The sequence below is a fragment of the Schistocerca americana genome, chromosome 6, assembly GCF_021461395.2.
Source record: "Schistocerca americana isolate TAMUIC-IGC-003095 chromosome 6, iqSchAmer2.1, whole genome shotgun sequence".
NCBI lineage: Eukaryota > Metazoa > Arthropoda > Insecta > Orthoptera > Acrididae > Schistocerca > Schistocerca americana.
The window spans coordinates 585,808,058-585,830,207 of record NC_060124.1 but is presented as its reverse complement, the minus strand read 5'-3'; positions in this window follow the sequence as shown (position 1 = coordinate 585,830,207).

Genomic DNA, 22,150 nt, shown 5'->3' with positions numbered 1-22,150 from the left:
CACCTGTTTACACTTCGTTGTCAGGAGAACTTTCACTCGTCAGCGCCATCCACCTAGAAAACGATGCATTTCCGGACACATGTTCATAGGACCTATTTTCCTACATTTTCAGCCAGGAGTCCGTCCCGGCAGTTTGTCGATTTTATCAATATTCACTACACCATATACAGGGTGTCTCATTTATCTTGGCCACCATAAATAACTGTTCGTCCAGATGCAAATTGCAAAACCTTTCTAGCAATCAGCATGACTGCCTTCGTTGTAGCTTTGATTTTTTACAAAGATATGAACAGCGGTATGACTTTTTTAAATGGCACCCGGTATTTTTTATTCGGTAATTCATTTCCTCTCCTAAAGACCTAATCAAAAATGTATCACAGTGTACCATTCACTGAAAAACAACGTTATTAATTACATAACACAACACTGACTTTGAGCCCGGGATCACAAACTCGTCCACTTGCTGGAGTTGTCAGAAAACAAATGAAAACAAAGTAAAAACATAACACAAAATTGACTTGACTCTCCTGTACCATTGCCCAGAAGTAGAGCATTCAAAGATGCTCAAAGTGCTGACCCTGAACACCGATACACTGGTGCACTCGTTGAATGAAAGAATTATTTACTGCTTCCAGTGTTGCCTGCTGAAGAGAATTACAAGCAAGCACGATACGTTCCTGCATGTCCTCTGGAGTTGTTGGTGTATCGCGATAGACAACGTCTTTAATGCATCCCAAAGGAAAAAAGTCCAGAGGATTTAAATCAGCTGGCCGCTGTGGCCGAGCTGTTCTAGGAGCTTCAGTCCGGAACCCCGCTGCTGCTACGGTCGCTAGTTCGAATCCTGACTCGGGCATGGGTGTGTGTGATGTCCCTAGGTTAGTCTAGGGCACCATTTATTTATTTAGCGTATGGCTCATAACATCACAGTAAAAATTACAGAAACAACACGATTTAAGAAAAATCGCATATGTATAAACAGAGCAATAAATAACAGTTTGTATATAAGAACACCGCCAATTGTAAATTTACACTCACAGAAGAGCAATCTCAAGCACACGTCCAGCTTAGATAATAGATAGTCGATTGCCTCTTGGGTCGCCATTAGGAAATCCCGTGGGTCACCCTCGTATGCCCTTAGTGGGCATTCCTGAACGATGTGTTTGACCGTCTGTCTCTCAGCGCCACAGTCGCAAGCGGCCGAAGGAAGTTTACCCCATCTGTGTAAGCAGTCGGCGCATCTCCTACAGTTGGTTCTGATGCGATTAAGAGCTGACCAAACTTTGCGAGGGCAGTCAAATCCTTTTGGTTTACTAAAGATGCATGGCATACTGTGGCAGTTTACTGCTGTTCTGCTCTCCCATTCCTCTTTCCATCGGTCATTTATTTTAAAGTTGGTTTGGTGCAGAGCCTGTGCGGTCTTTAGTGGAGGATGCCTAGACCCCACGAAATAGAAAGCACACAACAAAAGTCTAGGGCACTAATGACCTCAGATGTTGAGTCCCATAGTGCTTAGAGCCACTTGAACCATTTAAATCAGGAGACCTAGCAGGCCAAGTAAGTTTCTCCTCGACCAATTCATCTGGCAGGATACCTTCGGTTCAGAACACGACGTGCACGCAAGGCATTATGTGCTGGACATCAAAAAAAATGGCTCTGAGCACTATGGGACTCAACTGCTGAGGTCATTAGTCCCCTAGAACTTAGAACTAGTTAAACCTAACTAACCTAAGGACATCACAAATATCCATGCCCGAGGCAGGATTCGAACCTGCGACCGTAGTGGTCTTGCGGTTCCAGACTGCAGCGCCTTTAACCGCACGGCCACTTCGGCCGGCTGCTGGACATCCATCATGTTGATACCACATAAGCATTCTGGTTCTTAGCGGCACTTCGCCCAGAAAAGGAGGAAGAATTCGTCTGAGGAAGTTGGCATACGCTGTGCCGCTTAGACTACCAAGGATGAAATAAGGGCCAATAATTGTAGTACCAAGCATCAAACACCAGACGTTAAATCTCCATTGACGCTGATGTTCCACCTGTCTAAGCCATCGTGGGTTGTCGCTGGACCAATAATGCATGTTCCTTGTCTTTACTTGTCCTTTGTTTGAGAAGAAACATTCATCGGTAAATAGAAGATTGGAGAATAAGTTCGAGATTGCGACGATTTGCTGCTGTGCCCATGACAGAACTGTTCATGATTCTGGAAATCATTCCCACGCAATTCTTGATGTAGGTGTACGTGGTAAGGATGGAACTGGCGATCTGTAAGAACATGACATACACTGGTTTTAGGAATGCCAATCTCGTGTTCAACCTGTCGTGCGCTCACATGTGGGTTTATAGCAACGGAAGCGAGAACAGTAACTTCAGCAGCTTCGTCTGTGCGAGTGCTACGACGATTGCGATTTCGAGGGTTGAAGCTTCCCGTTTCCTGAGGCGTCGCAACAAGACGAGACAACATCCGTCGGGAAGGTGGGTTCTTGTCAGGATATCGCTCCCTGTACAGTTCCGCTGCCTGCGTAGCATATCGCCTGCCTTCAACAACAAAAATAAAAGAAACGTTATGTCGATGCAGTTTGTAGGAAGGACAGCCTTTAATGTATGCCTACTCTACACAACAGTATTTAAAAGAACTAAACTACTACACTAAATGTACCCGTACATAAGAAAACAGTATTTCAATTACTGTTCTGCTAACTTACATTCTCCAGAGATGAGTAGCAAATTTCTACCTTCTCTTCGTTGGTGTACATTCTACTCATACAACTCTTCAACTGACGATGGCTGACGGAATGACGGCTGTGCGTCCTACTTATGTTTACATTTGTCCTCTGTCAACGTGAGCACGTAGATGTGTTCCATTACCCAAAGTACCTGCACTAAGCGCTGGGAGCATCAACGTCAATGTTGTGTTATGTAATTAATAACGTTGTGTTTCAGTGAATGGTAAACTGTGATCCACTTTTGAATAGGTCGCCGGCCGCGGTGGTCTAGCGGTTCTAGGCGCGCAGTCCGGAACCGCGCGACTGCTGCGGTCGCAGGTTCGAATCCTGCCTCGGGCATGGATGTGTGTGATGTCCTTAGGTTAGTTAGGTTTAAGTAGTTCTAAGTTCTAGGGGACTGATGACCACAGATGTTAAGTCCCATAGTGCTCAGAGCCATTTGAACCATTTTTTTGAATAGGTCTTTAGGAGAGGAAATGAATTACCGAATAAAAAATACAGGGCACCATTTAAAAAAGTCACGCCGCTGTTCATATCTTTGTAAAAAATCAAAGCTACAAGGAAGCAATCATGCTGTGAAACATTTTGTAATTGGCATCTGGACAGACAGTTATTTATGATGGTCAAGATATATGGGACACCCTGTATATACAGGTTGTTCCATTTAACTGAAGACAGTGAAATATCTCGAAAACTAAACATCCGATAAAAAAAAGTTATAATGCAAATTTATTTGTCTCGGAGGGGGACATCTAAGGAATCCATCACCCCCTGTGCGTGGGTGGGGGGTTCAGCTTTGAAATCGTCAATGAAAACCACCGTTTTTTTTATTGCAGATTACGATTCTACGTCAAAATCTGCATATGTTTTGTCTGAAGCATTTTCTTCGTTTCGTCACAGATGGCTCTGTAAGCGGAGGATTAGAAATAGCTACACAATCGTAATTCACGACATGTTACTCAATGGCCCTTGAATATCCAATGGCACGTATGACCCTGCCTCTTCGCTGCGAGGGTAGGACAGGCGAGTATTTCATAACTTCTAATCGGAAAGCCCATTCTCAACGTTGTATTCCTCCGACATACCGAAGAAGTGATTACGCGACGCTCCACAGTGGCCATGTAGCGAACTATGTCGTATCGTAACAGGCAGTACGCTGCAACCGGAGCCCACATGTCGTGCAGATGTAGAACAGATAGCGCCTCCAAACTGTACAATACTTGTGCAGTGTTTATGGCTTGCACGCCTACCGGTCATTTGAAGAACTGACGTGGAAGTGGATGATGAATGTTGCAACCACAGAAGAATGAAACTGAAATCATCCTGATTCATGGAGAGTGTAAGAAAAATGTTGAGGCTGCTGTTTTCTTGTATGCTGAGCGTTTTCCGAAGAAAGCTCGGTCTCGTTCGTTCTTTTACAAGGTTGTGAACGCCTTTATGTCTGATGGCAGCGTACAGACCGACAAAACGAAACGAAGCAAACGTATTACAGGAGAAGCTAATGAAATAGCTGTACTAGAGGCAGTGCACCACAACCCGCGGATAAGCACCCGGCAATTACACCGAGATTGCGGTATGTCCGTAGGTAGCAGTGTCATAATACTGCATCGTCATAAGTATCGTCCATGCCACGTGCCATTCCATCAAATACTTCATGGAGCCTATTTCCATAAACGGGTAGTGTTTTGTGAATGGGCTCGTTAACAGGTGCTAACGACCCCCACGTTGTTTGCCGAGGTATTATTTTCCGACGAGTGTACATCCACAAGCCATGGTAGCGTTAACCGGCGGCACGCTGAATGGAAGCGAATATCGAACTATTTTGAAACAGGAGCTACCGGTGCTACTGCGGGACGTCGCACTGGACGTTCGACAACGTATGTGGTTTGAGCGTGACAGTTGCTCAGTGCATTTCGCAATTGAAGCACGGAAAGTATTAGACCGTGTTTACAGTGGTCGATGGATCAGTAGAGGTGGCCCTATTAAATTGTCCGCTAGGTCGCCGGATTTCTTTCTGTGGGAATATTTAAAAGATACGATGTACCAGCAAATGCCAACAGGCCGTGAAGACATGGCCGACCGCATCAGAAACGCCTGTACTAACATCCCCGCAGATATGCTTCTATGCTGTGTACGGTCATTTGAAAAGCGGATCACTAAGTGCTTTGAAGTTTGAACACTTACTGTAATTGGCAAAGTAGAGTAGCGTTCGCCTCGAGCCACGGCCAAAGTGGTGTGTCGAGTAGTCCCCTGTTCGATTTGTCGGAGGAAAACAACGTTCTGAATGGGGTTTCCAATTACAAGCTATGAAATACTGGCCTGTCCTATCCTCGCAGCATGAAGGAGGATTCCACGTGCCGCTGGATATTCAAGGATCGCTGAGTAGCATGTCGTAAATTACGATTGTGTACCGATTTCTATTCCTGCGATTACAACGTCATCTGTGGAGAAACGACGAAAATGCTTCAGATCTTGTCGTAGAACCGTAATCTGCAATAAAAAACAATCCGATGTGTAGCTTTCGGTAAATTTCAATGCCTTCAGTTAAAATGAACAATACACACACACACACACACACACACACAAAAGCCGGCCGGAGTGGCCGTGCGGTTCTAGGAGCCGAGCGACCGCTACGGTCGCAGGTTCGAATCGTGCCTCGGGAATGGATGTGTGTGATGTCCTTAGGTTAGTTAGGTTTAATTAGTTCTAAGTTCTAGGCGACTAATGACCTCAGAAGTTAAGTCGCATAATGCTCAGAGCCAAACACAAAAATTACCGAAAATAAATACAATAAAAACCATATCTCAAATTTCTGGTCAAAATGCTATTAAACAAGACACAGAACCTTTCCTGTGAGATTGTCGCTGAAATTAAATGTACGTTTAATACGAGGGTAATCCCAAAAGTAAGGTCTCTAATTTTTTTTTATAAGTACATAGACCTGTTTATTTCTACAATGGTTTACATCAGTTTTCAGCTTGAACATTTAGCTATTTTTCGACATAATCACCATTTCTGTCGATGCATTTTTCTAGACGCTGTGGCAGTTTTTGTATGGGGCCATGTCATACCAGCTCGCCGCCACGCTGTCCAGAAAGTTATGAACCTCTTCTTTCACCTCGTCGTCGCAGCTGAATCGCTTTCGGGCCAAATGTTCTTTTACCTAGGGAACAGGTGATAGTCACTGGGCGCCAAGTCAGGACTATAGGGGTCGGTGGGTTATTGTGTTAAACTGAAACTGTTGCAGGAGAGCAACGGTTTGCCGAGCGATGAGTGGGCGAGCGTTGTCATGAAAAACGTGTACGCCCTTGCTCAACATTCCTCTTCTCCGGTTCTGAATTGCCCGTTTGAGTTTTTTCAGAGTCTCACAGTACCTGTCAGCGTTAATTGTGGTCCCAGCGATTCAGCTCCGACGACGAGGTGAAGGAAGAGTTTCATAACTTTCTGAACAGCATGGCGGCGAACTGGTATGACATGGGCATACAAAAATTGCCACAGCGTCAACAAAAATGCATCGACAGAAAGGGTGATTATGTCGAAAAATAGCTAAATGTTCAAGCTGTAAACTGATGTAATCTATTGTAGAAATAAACAGGTCTATGTACTTATAAAAAAGTACGAGACCTTACTTTTGGGGTTACCCTCGTATGATAACATCGCCCTTGCACAAAAAAAGGTCTCAAATAATTAGCATTATTTGTACGATTCTGTATACAACATAGATATCTCTATTGCATACTGCAGGGTTACAACAGGTACAATACATATAAAAGGAGACAGCCAGCTTAAATGAGAACTGAGAAACTGCAACAATCGGTCTGTGTCGCAATGGTATTTACATTCTCATTATCATGCAATTACACTAGAGAGCTGTAAAAACGCCAAATATAGTCGAGACCACATTTCCACTTATTATATCTTAGCTACGAAATGAGTAGTTACTCGCTCACTGCCAGGTTTTTGTGTTTAACTTGTCTTGAAAAGAGCTCATAACATGTTTATTAGATTTTATTGCGCTTTAGGACTATCATGCAACTTCATTATTTTTTTTAAAAAATAAGTTAAGTAATTATCCCCATCTTGAGTTACGTAGGAGCCTGTTTTACTAGAATGTTGTTATACATGATTTCCAGCATTCTTAAAATATGGCAAAAATGTCCTATGTAATTATCGAGCTCAAGCAAGCAAATTGGATGTATAAAATATTCTCGGTTGTTTTATTCGTCAAATAAGAATAAAATCTCGACCTTTCGACGACAACCAGCACCTTTTTTTTTATCACGAATTACTCACGTCACGAAGTCTTGATGTTCCCTACGCTAGTGGCAGTTCTCGCGCTTAACTAATGCGGCTAATTTCTCTGTAGTCACGCCGGCCGGTGTGACTGAGAGGTTCTAGGCGCTTCAGTCCGGAACCGCGCTGCTGCTACGGTCGCAGGTTCGAATCCTGCCTCGGGCGTGGATGTGTGTGATGTCCTTAGGTTAGTTAGGTTTAAGTAGTTCAAAGTCTACGGGGCTGATGACCTCAGATGTTAAGTCCCATAGTGTTCAGAGCCATTTGAACCATCTCTGTAGTCTCTCAAAACTTCGACAGCCTGCTAATATGAATCACTAACAAGGAGACCGAACTCACTCGTCATGAACGATCTTTTCCAAATTTACGGTATAAGCGACAGAAGAGTGAACTCCACATGGCCAAGCGTGTACAGAAAGTAGCTTGTTTTGTCACAGATCGAGCGAACCACGAGCCAATTGTGGTGTCTGGGATTCTAGGCATTGTCTGACGCAGCAGGACTTCCTATTCCGTTAGTTTCATTTCGGCCTTCGAGCAACTGTCGGCAGCTACACGAGAACAATAGGTTCACGGTGCAGGTAAAAAAAGCCTTCGGGGACAGCGCTAGCAGCAGCTACGGATATCATTGGTTTGCTAGCTCCTATCCGGTAATATTTCAATAATTTACTGAGAACACAGTAAGAATATTGCTTGGGTGTAGAAACTTTTAAACAACCGTGTAATTTTAAAAGTGCGGCGTTTATAATGCGGGCGTCCGCAGCTCGTGGCCTCGCGGTCGCGTTGTCGCTTTCCGAGCACGGGGTCCCGGGTTCGATTCCCGACGGGTCCTGGGATTTTCATCCGGCTCGAGGTGACTGGGTGTTTGTGCTGTCATCATCATTCTTCACAGTGACGAGATTGGACTGAGGAAAGGTTGGGAATTTATACGGACGCTGCTAACCGCGCAGTTGAGTCCCCCGCAAACCAAACATCATCATCATCATCGTTACATAATGCGGGCAAGATACCGAGAAAACTGTAAAATAAGAAAAGTACCTAATTTCATATACCAAGTTCTCGTGTACGCGCCACAAATCCGATCCAGGGTTGTTTTTTTTTTTGTTTTTTTTTTTTTGCACTCTAACCCTTTCTTTTACCTTTCCTTTTCAAGTCTTTTAAGCAAATGTTGATAAAAACAATATGCTGAGCATTATTTTGTTTTGTCTGCCATGTAAGTAACGTAAAAATTGATAATAAAAGAAACAGAAAAATAGTTTGCACATAGTGACTCGACCGCACGACCTTCGGATTACCGTCCGTAATTCTTCTGCAGCGCCGACCGCCGCCTGGACTCTACAGTACCGTAAATGGTTCATGCTGCGCAAGACCCGCGCAAAAAATGCTATTTTTTCCAGACGCTCAGACATCTGGAGTTCCCACATCTACCGATTTCATACTCACCAATACTCCGCATACACCACGAATTTGCACGAATGTGTGTTGACGAGCGGGCGCGGTGCCTTTGTAACACTGCACCACACGACCTGGTTAAATTTCGTTGCAGATTATCACCTCTGCGACCTCTTTGATGACAGAGTTTATGTAGGTTGATCCGTAGGGTAGCATTTTAGTTTCACCAAACGCGATTATATGTTTCTTCGCGGGGCTGTGCTCAGCAACCGCTGATTTCTCTAAGCCACGATTTTTAGTGCCGAATGCGATTTTGTGCTGGAGACAGAAGAAAAGGTGCCACGTCTAGATGGGAGGTCTCGACACACTGTTTACCGAAAGTCGCCAGTGGGACTGCTCTAGATTTCGTAGCTGTGGGGATTTCCGGAAGCGCTCGTCTAACCTGGGGAGGTATGGGACAGATACGAGAGGCAGAACATAGGTAGACGTGAAACGCCAACTGGAGGGCATGGCGTTGAAGGAATTCCACGAAAGGATACATTCAGGGAAGGCTGGAACTCCGGGAAACATTGTTAAAGACAGTGACAGATGAAATACGCTTTTGAGAGTGTGGATCATGGATGTACACCTTATCGTTGGCGTTCAGTGGGTTTTCTGCTGGGCAGCTGGGAGTTTAGAAATGAGTACGCGGTCGAAAGTTAGAGGGATCGTAGTTGGATTAGACTGCTGTGAATCGCGGGGTCTGGTAGGCACCCCCGGATTACCGCTTGGCCTTTGACATCTACATCTACATCCATACACCGAAAGCAACCTGACGGTGTATGGCGGAGGGTACTTTGAGTACCTCTATCGGTTTTCCCTTCTATTCCAGTCTCGTATTGTTCGTGGAAAGAAAGATTGTCGGTATGCTTCTGTGTGGGCTCTAATCTCTCTGATTTTATCCTCATGGTCTCTTCACGAGATATACGTAGGAGGGAGCAATATACTGCTTGACTCCACAATGAAGGTATGTTCTCGAAACTTCAACAAAAGCCCGTACCGAGCTACTGAGCGTCTCTCCAGCAAAGTCTTCCACTGGAGTTTATCTATCATCTCCGTAACGCTTTCGCGGTTACCAAATGATCCTGTAACGAAGCGCGCTGCTCTCCGTTGGGTCGTCTCTATCTCTTCTATCAACCCTATCTGTTTCGGTTCCCACACTGGTGAGCAATATACTAGCAGTGGGTAAACGAGTGTACTGTAACCTACTTCCTTTGTTTTCGGATTGCATTTCCTTAGGACTCTTCCAATGAATCTCAGTCTGGCATCTGCTTTACCGACGATCAACTTTATATGATCATTCCATTTTAAATCACTCCTAATGCCTACTCGCAGATAATTTATGGAATTAACTGCTACCAGTTGCTGGCCTGCTATATTGTAGCTAAATGATAAAGGATCTTTCTTTCTATGTATTTGCAGCAGATTACACTTGTCTACATTGAGATTCAATAGCCATTCCCTGCATCATGCGTCAATTCGCTGCAGATCCTCCAGCATTTCAGTACAATTTTCCTTTATTACTACCTCTCGATATACCACAGCATCATCCGCAAAACTCTCAGTGAACTTCCGATGTTATCCACAAGGTCATTTATATGTAATGCGAATAGCAACGGTCCTACGACACTACCCTGAGGCACACCTGAAATCACTCTTACTTCGGAAGACTTCTCTCCATTGAGAATGACATGCTGCGTTCTGTTATCTAGGAACTCTTCAATCCAATCACACAATTGATCTGATAGTCCATATGCTCTTATTTTGTTCCATAAACGACTGTAGGGAACTGTATCGAACGCCTTGCGAAAGTCAAGAAACACGGCATCTACCTGGGAACCCGTGTCTATGGCCCTCTGAGTCTCGTGGACGAATAGCGCGAGCTGGGTTTCACATGATCGTCTTTTTCTAAACCCATGCTGATTCCTACAGAGTAGATTTCTAGTCTCCAGAAAAGTCATTGTACTCGAACATAATACGTGGTCGAAAATTCTACAACGTGTTGATCGTTAAGGTACCGGAAGCTACAGCAATACGCGAAATTGTTAAGGTGTAGTGGATGGTTAAAGGTCGAGTTGAAGCGACGTTTGGGATGGACGGAGACCAAGACAGAAAGGAAGTGTCGACACTTTACTGAGGAAATGCACTGGAGGACGGAGAGGACAGAGTAATGGCTTTGGCATGTCATCTGTGTAGAGGGCTCCATTGGGGTGAGTGGGACAGTTGTCTGGGCACTCCATTGAACGCATGGAATAGAAGGAGCTATATTTGTGAGTTGCGAAGGGCGATGAGACAGATAGGGGGCAACCGAGAGGAGGTAATGTCCTAAGGTTCGAAGACCGAATGTCAAATCGCAAACGTTTTAGGAAACCTCGGTCGGCCCGATGCCTTAACTGCCGTGGCTGCCGCGACCTTTAGCGCACGGGTGGACAGCCTCGAATGTTTCGTGACTCGAGCGATGGAAGTTGTTTTCCGGCGGCTTGTTGTTGTCTGAGGCAGTTGTCACGAAACAAGCGGCGCGTCGCATCCCGCCTGACCTCTACCGGTCCTAACGGGTTCCAGCCAGCCGGACACCGGACTTTGATTCTGATAGCCCCTCCCAAACCGCCCCGCCTTCCCAATCCCTCTCTGTCTGTACTGGTATCGATTAAAACCTTCTGATCCACTAGTTCGGACTGTTCCCCTGCCGTTATAAGAAAATATGTAATGATCTAGGCAGCTCTTTCACTGTAAAGTGTGCTTCCATTGCAGAAGACATCTGCAAGACATCTGGTGGATGGGGAGGAGAGAGGGGGAGGCGGGCAGGGGAGTGGGGGGAGGGGAGGGGACATGAGAGTGGAGTAGTGGCACTTGCAGCCTCTTTCCCCCCCTCCCCCCACTCCCCTTGATATGGAGCTTTTGGTCATAACAGAATTCTCATGCACTTCTAGAAGCAATTTCCCGCGATTGCGCAAAATCACTCGTTTAGACGTGGTCGATCGCTGTAAGACAAACTGTGCTTTAGCAATTGTTATGTTGGGTAATTTTAGATCTAGCGCTGTGTACTGCAGATGACCATCCATCTGGATTTCTAAGCATATTTTATGCTGTGGCAATGCTATTATTAATGCCCTTTGGTGTACGAACGATATCAGAAATTCAGCAATAGTTTAAAAAATAATCTGGCCTTTCAGGGACCCAGAAGCACCAAAAAAATTGAACGTTAATCACAAAAACATTTAGAGTACTTTAGAGGAGTACTACAGTATATGGAAAATTGATGCTGTCGTATGTAATTAAAGTACCAACTAATTTCAGAAAATAAAAAGTACACGCCCTGTCGAATGTTAACGACCTGCTGAATACTGTTAAAAGTAAACCTCGGGCTTTTTGCAGGTGATGAAGTTATCTATAGTGACCCATTGCCCGAAAAAAAAGACTGACATATATCCAGGCAGGTCTCGATGAGTTGTCATAGTGTTACCAACACTATTAACTTACTTAAATACTCATAAACGTTAAATTTTGCACATGAGAAAACGCAGAACCTTAATTTCCACGAGTAGAATATCAGCGAGTCATATCTGAAATCAGTAATCTAATACAATCACCGGTGTGCGGCGATTTGTGAAGATGTACAGAGGAACGTTCACGTAGGCTCAATGGCAGATCAGATGAGGCAGGCTGTAGTATAATAAATACGAAATGTACTGAATCGACGGTGAGAAAGCTAAGTGGCAAAGACGTTATCTGAGAGACTCTATGATAATTATATCGTTGGAATATTACTCTCTCTGTGGTTTACTCGTAACTAAGGGTAACTAGAGTTTTCTGTTCGCTTCTTTTGATGTTACGTGGAGAACTGTACAAGAGACACAATAAACCGTTAATATTTCATGAGAACAAAGGTGAGCGTCACGACCTTTATTAGTATTTTTGGAAGTATTGAAATAGAAGAATTGTTTCAGATTGAATGCGACGTGTACGGGAAGAGACGTGGACAACAGCACTCAAACCTGCATCTCATGTATGAATAGTTGCTAAAAATATCCAGCCGTCTCTCCCAAGACTCTTCATACGCGCAACAAACAGTAATTCTTTCAACAGCACTATCAGAGACAATTTTATCTCGTTGTTTCGACCTTTTACTGCGAGCATAATACATCGACAACAGACAAACAAAAGAAAAACAAACACATAAAAGAATCTACCACAAGGTGCCAGACTGTCGTTCGGTAGGATACAGGGAAAATGTAAACTGTTGTGATTTGGCAAGACAGCCAAGCCACTATGAGATAGCCGAAAGGCACGCGTTTAAGCTCACGCAGGCTGGCGTGAGGTCTGGAACAGTTAAAGGAGTTGAGTCTAGTAAAAAAAGTACGTAGCTTCTGGAATACTTAACTTTAATCCATAATTGGTGAACATCGGTCTGACGGTACATGCATCACAAGATAAATAGCAAATGATAATGGCGACTTGCTAGGTCGTAGCAAATGACGTAGCTGAAGGCTATGCTAACTATCGTCTCGGCAAATGAGAGCGTAATTTGTCAGTGAGCCATCGCTAGCAAAGTCGGCTGTACAACTGGGGCGAGTGCTAGGTAGTGTCTCTAGACCTGCCGTGTGGCGGCGCTCGGTCTGCAATCACTGATAGTGGCGACACGCGGGTCCGACGTATACTACCGGACCGCGGCCGATTTAAAGGCTACCACCTAGCAAGTGTGGTGTCTGGCGGTGACACCACATAAACAATCTATAAAGGAGACTGCTTGCAAAACACTTGTGCTACCCAACCTCGTACATAGCTAAAATTAGTTGGACCCATGCCAAATAGTATTAACAGGGAATGTTGCATGTACACCGAGAAGGGTAACATGAACGGTCACAGGCCTCCTCTTGGGTATTGATAACCGCCTCTGCTGCATTTAGTCCTTTATTACTGGATCACTACTGGTTTCCTGGCGCTATATCTTCAGGTGAACATATGATTAAAACATTAAGGCTGAAAAATAAATTAAGAACTGCAAAATGACATACCGACTTTTAGCGGTGTTTTGTTTTGACGGGCAACGAATGTAGAAAGATTCCGAGATTTTCGGCTCTAATGTTTTAATATGTTCGCCTAACGATGTGGCCCGCCCGACTAGCCGCTGCTTCCCGAGCGGGAAGGCGTGCCCGTCGGGGTCTGGCGTGCTGGCCAGTCTGTGGATGGTTTTCAAGGCGTTTCTACATCTACCTCGGCGAATGCCGGCTGGTTCCCCTCATTCAGCCCCAGTTACACTATGTCGGCGACTGCTGCGCAAACACTGTCTCCACATACGTGTACACAGTAATTACTCTACCACACAAACATTTGGGATTACACTCGTCTGATATGAAACGTTCCGGGGGGCGCGGGGAGGGGGGGGGGGGGGGGGGGGATCAGCTGGGGGCCGAACCGCACAATAACCCTGGGTTCGGTGTGGGGCGGCGGTGGGTTGGGTGGACTTAGTGTTGCCATAATCTCGGAATCCAAAACCAGGACAAAACTTCCGGTCACCGCAGCCGATCGAAGGAAATAAGAGGAATAAGCAGTCCTCAAGCCCATAAGCTAAGGGAAATGTGCATTTAATTAATGATCCAGAGTTTAGGAAGGACTGATTCATTAACAAAGCATTTATTACAAAAAATAAGAATATGCATATGCGGATGACTTAGTTGTGATGGCAGATTCGATTGAAAGTTTGCAAAGTAATATTTCAGAGCTAGATCAGAAATGTAAGGACTGTGGTATGAAGATTAGCATCTCCAAAACGAAAGTAATGTCAGTGGGAAAGAAATATAAACGGATTGAGTGCCAAATAGGAGGAACAAAGTTAGAACAGGTGGTCGGTTGCAAGTACTTAGGATGCATATTCTCACAGGATGGCAACATAGTGAAAGAACTGGAAGCGAGGTGTAGCAAAGCTAATGCAGTGAGCGCTCAGCTACGATCTACTCTCTTCTGTAAGAAGGAAGTCAGTACCAAGACTAAGCTATCTGTGCACCGTTCAATCTTTCGACCAACTTTATTGTATAGGAGCGAAAGCTGGGTGGATTCAGGTTACCTTATCAACAAGATTGAGGTTACGGATATGAAAGTAGCTAGGATGATTGCGGGTACTAGTAGATGGGAACAATGGCAGGAGGGTGTCCACAACGAGGAAATCAAAGAAAAACTGGGAATGAACTCTATAGATGTAGCAGTCAGGGCGAACAGGCTTAGATGATGGGATCACGTTACACGCATGGGAGAAGGAAGGTTACCCAAGAGACTCATGGGTTCAGCAGTAGAGGGTAGGAGGAGTCGGGGCAGATCAAGGAGAAGGTACCTGGATTCGGTTAAGAATGATTTTGAAGTAACAGGTTTAACATCAGAAGAGGCACCAATGTTAGCACTGAATAGGGGATCATGGAGGAATTTTATAAGGGGGTTATGCTCCAGACTGAACGCTGAAAGGCATAATCAGTCTTAAATGATGATGATGATGATGATGATGATGAATAAGAATATGGATTACATTATTCAGTACACGAAGTTCTATTGTCATCATTTGAGCTTTTCTTATACCAATCGTATTTCCCAGAACCTTGAATAGATGAAAGGAACTTAATCTGGTTCTCAATCAGTTTATGAAATTCACTGCAACTTACATTTTTCATATTGTACTGTATTTGCATCATTGCATTAACTGATTTTACTGTTAACCTATTCCTTTCTTCTGTCCACTGAGAATTCATGAGGGAAAAGACTCTCTCTACATTGCCGTTATGACTGGGAATGGAGAAATAAAATTCCACAATTTTCAGCAACTCTGAATACTGCTCACTAGAAATACAATTATGAATGAAGAACACCCATTTCTTATGTGACATCATATTCTCAAAACTTTCATCTTTGACCTCCCCCAAAACACACTTTAATTTCAGTACTTGGTCAAAGAGAAGGGACTCATTCAATTTACAGCTTGTGTTTTCATGCATCCACTTGAATGTCTTTTCAACATTTTCCCATGAACGTACAGTAGTTAGCAAAATCCAGTCAAAATGTTTAATATCAGACAAGGGCTTACTCCATTTTATCAAGTAATCAATAACAATTTGATAGAAAAGAGAGACTTCCCCTAGAAATGTAGACTGCTGATATTGTGTGAGGTCAGACATTAATTCTTTAACTTTAGACGTAACGAAAACACACTGTTTTCTCTCTCCTAAAATTTGCGGTATATTTTCTAGCTCCAGTCTTACCTCATTCACTGATACGTCTTCCCTCTCAATGCTGCTAACTGCCCTCTGGAAAGGATTCATTTGTGCATACAAGAAGAGCAAATACATTTCACCAACAGAATCAGAAAAGAATTTCTTGAGAAGGGAAGGACATGTATCAAGTGAAGGAAAGTAAGACTTAAGTGCCTTAAACATGTGGATGAACCTCTCTATAGCAGGAAACATGGCGAGCCACCTGGTTGTTACATGTCTAAGTAGGTCCTTCTGTGTCACATCAACAAATTCTGAAAACTCTTTTAGTGATGCTACACGAACAGTATATATAGAGAAATAATTAAAAACCTTTATGATAATGCTCTCAATATCATAAGAGAGGACATCTGCACCAGTATGAATTGCATTATGCAAAATATGAGCTGGACAACCTATTCCTAAAATTTCCCTATTCAGTTTCTTCTGAAGTTTCTTGTACACATTGTTTTCTCCTTTTCTCGCAACACCCCCAAAATTAGTATTTGTGTTATCTCCGCCAAAAGCAGATACCTTATCACTAAGCCCATGTTGTAAAATGGCACTGTATACACACTCAGTTATTGTACTAGAATCCTCACTGTCACATTCATTTAAATGCTATGGCCTATTGTGAACCACTGAGAGCTATGGTGGGACGAAGACTCTCCGTCGTTTCTAGGTCCCCAATTCAATACACAATACACACACGCACCTAAAGATGTGGCTTTTAGTGCCACGAAACCAGTAGTGATCCAGTAATAAAGCACTAAATACAGCTGGAGCAGTTATTAATTCCCAAGATGAAGACTCATAGCTGTGGTTGCCCCACCTAGAAGGTTGTCTGTAGCTCACAGGCTTCTTTGACCCATGGACGTGTGCCACGGAAATTATCTAAAATCTGTACCGGCAGACCCTTCAAGCGAAACGCCATGTTTCCTACGGTAGCCTGTTTGAAAAGTTTCATGAGGAATTTATGAATGTAGTACCGACACCTAGGTATCTATAACGTAGCGACAGCAATAACAACATTAGGTTAAATATAGCTCACACGGAGACATTTAATGCTTGGAATAGTGTGAAGCACCCTCCGCCATTCATGTCACTATAGTTTTCAAGGTATAGACGTTGTTATAAATGCAGACACATCGAACAGAGGTGGCAGAAAATTCACAACTGTCACTCCTCCGTTAAAATACTTCGTATTTGTCGCTTATGTGAGAAACTAACTAAACGTATCCACGACAACCAATGTGAAATGCAACCACAATGCGCTTCATTCACCAGAAATATACCGCCTGACAAAAAAAGCGAAGCACTTAGAAAATATGGTTGGTGTCTCTACACGTGCACACTAAGTTGGTATGTAAATTAATACAGTTGCAATTCTATGTGACACCTAGAACGGTCACCAGACTGAACTAGTGATGTTGGTGTTTAGTGTTTTTATTAGGCCTGGTAGAACATATAAGGGACGTGAACGCTGTCAGATGCCGGGTGTTACCGTGAAAACGCGGAGATGGTTCAAAAATGGTTCAAATGGCTCTGAGCACTATGGGACTTAACTTCTGAGGTCATCAGTCCCCTAGAACTTACAACTACTTAAACCTAACTAACCTAAGGTCATCACACCCATCCATGCCCGAGGCAGGATTCGAACCAGCGACCGTAGGTGCTCGATCGTGTTGAAAGATGCAACCGCCATTCCCGAATTGCTCTTGCAAGAAGGTGCTTAAAACATAAATGTAGGCCTGTGCTGTGATAGTGCCACGCAAAACAACAAGCGGTGCAAGGCCTCTCTATGAAAAACACGACCGCACCATAACACAACTGCCTCCGAATTTTACAGTCGGCACTACACACGCTGACAGATGACGTTCACCGGGCATTCGCCATACCCACACCCAGCCATCAGATCGCCACATTGTGTACCATGATTCGTCACTCCATACAATGTTTTTCCAATGTTCAATCGTCCAATTTTTACGCTCCTTATACCAAGCGAGGCGTCGTTAGGCATTTGCCGGCGGGATATGTGGCTTATGAGCAGCCGCTCGACCATGATTTCATGGCGGGAGGTGAGAAAACTTTGATTTCATTCTCACCTCCCGCCTACCTGTTATAGTATGTACTTACAGTGTATCGTAATGCAGTTTGGATTCCTGAGTGATGGTCTGGACGGATTTGTGCCTATTACTCGTTACGACCCTCTTTAACTGTCGCCGGTCTGTGTCAGTCAACAGACGAGGCCGGCCTGCACGCTTTCCTGCTGTACACGACCCTTTACACTTCCACTTGACCATTGCATCGGAAACAGTTGACCTAGGGATGTTTAGGAGTGTGGAAATCTCGCGTTCAGACGTATGACACAAGTGACACCACGTCCGAAGTCCGTGAGTTCCGCGGAGCGCGCGATTCTGCTCTCTCACGATGTCTGATGACTACTGAGGTCACTGATACGGAGTACCTCGCAATAGGTGGCACCACAATGCACCTAATACGAAAAAGTGTGTTTTTAGGGGGTGTCCGGATACTTTTGATCACATAGTGTATGAATAATGGACGCCCTGCTACGTTCTGTATCTTCCCGCAGCACTGTTCGGAGACCAGAATCAGCCGGACTACGAAATTACTGTCCAGTGCGAAGGCTGCGTAGAGTGCTGTCCCGGCTGAGAAGTATGGACTGTTGGCTGGTGAATGGCGTGTCACTGCGTTCATCGATGAACCGCAGTTCTACACTGCCCCGGATGACTATCGTCGGCCAGTATGACGGCTAACTGGAGAGCGATGCCATTCTTTCACTGTTTTGGAGAGGCACTGTGGCGTTATTTCGTCATCGCAGGGTGGACCAAACTGCTGAGGTCATCGGTCTCTAGGCTTACACTCTACTGAATCTAACTTAAACTTATTTACGCTAAGGAAGAGAAAGTTGGTGACTGAAATTTCGTAAATAGATCATAGTAAAGATCACGGTAAAGACCACATACATAATATCGTGGGGAAGGCGAGCCAAAGGTTGCGTTTCATTGGCAGGACACTTAGAAGATGCAACAAGTCCACTAAAGAGACAGCTTACACTACACTCGTTCGGCCTCTGTTAGAATATTGCTGCGCGGTGTGGGATCCTTACCAGGTGGGATTGACGGAGGACATCGAAAGGGTGCAAAAAAAGGGCAGCTCGTTTTGTATTATCACGTAATAGGGGGGAGAGTGTGGCAGATATGATACGCGAGTTGGGATGGAAGTCATTAAAGCAAAGACGTTTTTCGTCGCGGCGAGATCTATTTACGAAATTTCAGTCACCAACTTTCTATTCCGAATGCGAAAATATTTTGTTGAGCCCAACCTGCATAGGTAGGAATGATCATCAAAATAAAATGAGAGAAATCAGAGCTCGAACAGAAAGGTTTAGGTGTTCGTTTTTCCCGCGCGCTGTTCGGGAGTGAAATGGTAAGAAGATAGTATGATTGTGGTTCAATGAACCCTCTGCCAAGCACTTAAATGTGAATTGCTGAGTAATCATGTAGATGTAGAAGTAACGTCTCACAGCCTCTCAGCCCGCGATGTTTCCATTTGTTTCCTCCTTCTGTTCTCGAACCTTCACTTTTTTTGTCTGCCAGTGTACTTTGGTGGGAATGAACCCTATGGAATCCAACATACGAACATAAAATTATTATGGCACTCCAACAACATTACTCTGCGTATTTTAGGTTTGATGAATATTTTTACAAAACACATAAGCATGAAGTTATATTATTACTTAACAAAATCAGAGGGTGGGGAACCAATCGCGTTTCGCTTGAGTACTGACAGGAAACCGTTAGTAAACCGACTGATAACGGCCTCTCTGGTGTTTTGGGGTTTCTGGTATTCGTAGCCTCGTACCTGTCCGTCCATTCTGTGACGCTTTCCGGAATGTACGATAGCCGTACCTCACTTCCCGTGGAGACAGAATCAGTTTTGAGCACTTCCCCTCTATTCGGTGGAGTCCCTAGTTTTTTCCTGTACAACGTGAGTCCCACTCCCTGTAAGCAATCTTCTACACACCACCTACATTTATTGGAGACTGCTCGTTTTCGTAGTTACGCTTTTTCTTTTCCTATTGCCCCAGTACAGTAAAAGGCCAGTGAATAATACACTACTAGCCATTAAAATTGCTACACCACGAAGATGACGTGCTACAGACGCGAAATTTAACCGACAGGAAGAAGATGCTGTGATATGCAAATGATTATGTTTCCAGAGAATTCATACAAGGTTGGCGCTGGTGGCGACACCTACAACGTGTTGACATGAGGATAGTTTCCAACCGATTCTTTATACACAAACAGCAGTTGACCGGCGTTGCCTGGTGAAACGTTGTTGTGATGCCTCGTGTAAGGAGGAGAAATGCGTACCTTCACGTTTCCGACTTTGATAAAGGTCGGATTGTAGCCTATCGCGATTGCGGTTTATCGGATCGCGACATTGCTGCTCGCGTTGGTCGAGATCCAATGCCTGTTAGCAGAATATGGAATCGGTGGGTTCAGGAGGGTAATACGGAATGCCGTGCTGGATCCCAACGGCCTCGTATCACTAGCAGTCGAGAAGACAAGCATCTTATCTGCATGGCTGTAACGGATCGTGCAGCCACGTCTAGATCCCTGAGTCAACAGATGAGTACGTTTGCAAGACAACAACCATCTGCACGAACAGTTCGACGACGTTTGCAGCAGGACGGACTATCAGCTCGGAGACCATGGCTGCGGTTACACTTGACGTTGCGTCACAGACAGGAGCGTCTACGATGGTGTACTCAACGACGAACCTGGGTGCACGAATCGCAAAACGTCATTTTTTCGGATGAATCCAGATTCTGTTTACAGCATCGTGATGGTCACATCCGTGTTTGGCGACATCGCGGTGAATGCACATTGAAAGCGTGTATTCGTCTTCGCCATAGTGTTGTATCACCCGGCGTGATGGTATGGGGTGCCATTGGTTACACGTCTCGGTCACCTCTTGTTCGCATTGACGACACTCTGAACAGTGGACGTTACATTTCAGATGTGTTACGACCCGTGGCTCTACCCTCCATTCGATCCCTGCGAAACCCTACATTCCAACAGGGTAATGCACGACCGCATGTAGCATGTCCTGTACGGACCTTTCCGGATACAGGAAATGTTCGACAGCTGCCCTGGCCAGCACATTCTCCAGATCTCTTACCAACTGAAAACGTCTGGTCAATGGTGGCCGAGCAATTGGCTCATCACAATACGCCACTCACTATTCTTGATGAACTGTGGTATCGGGTTGAAGCTGCATGGACCCCTGTACCTGTACACGCCATCCAAGCTCTGTTTGACTCAATGGCCAGGCGTATCAAGGCCGTTATTACGGCCAGAGGTGGCTGTTCTGGGTACTGATTTCTCAGGATCTATGCACCCAAATTGCGTGAAAATGTAATCACCAGTCAGTTCTAGCATAATATATTTGTCCAATGAATACCCGTTTATCATCTGAATTTGTTCTTGGTGTAGCAATTTTAATGGCCAGTAGTGTATGTTGCCATTAAGATGCTGATTACCGCGATCGACGATCTGCTGCCAAGTGTCCGAGAATCCTTTGACGCTACTGAGAATATACCTTTAATGCTTTTTTCTAATATCCACCTACAATTTGTCTTGTTGGGTTATAATTACAATGTTTCGCGGAAAATCCACAGTCAAATCTATTAGAAAGATTTATACGATATTTCCACATGCGACACTCCCTTTAAATATACAGAAATGCATGACGTCTAAACAGAGAATACATTTCCTAGTATCGCATTACAGTTCTGCTGATAACCTCTGCACTCTGTTGCGACTACTAGATATCGAGGGGTGACGAGCGCTATGAAGTAGCACAAAGCAAAGGACCACTTAGAAGCCGTTGGGATGTAAGACTCTGTACAGTGCGAGAATTTCGAGCAACTGCAGCGCAGAGTTGCGGGGCACACACAGAAATTAATCTTGCGAATATTACATTGGGCGAATCTAGAACAGCAGTAGTTCAGATGCAGCCGTTCTATGTATTAGTGGCTTTTTTGGTCATTGTTCCGTAGAACAATTTCGTATTTAAAAATATGAAGCACAAATTGCGAATGTTCTATTGTACTTACATCTCTCGTTAATCGCAGTTTATGTTACGAGAATACGGACAGAAAATATCAGACTATCGTCGTCACCGTCAATGCATAGAGGTAAACAAGTTTTCATTTCAGATGTAGCTAAGAGACTGGCATCAGTGGCGAAACAGCTACGGATTGTGCAATTTATCCTTGCGTGTGAGCCACATACAGCCTTAAACGATAGGTTGAGAGAATCAAGTATCTTCTTTGATTTTAACAAACGCATTTGAATGGGTGGGAATTATATATTTTTGCGGAAGTTGGAGCATTATGGAGCATGAGGTAAGCTACAGGTCATTTCATATTTTCGCGTCGTAACC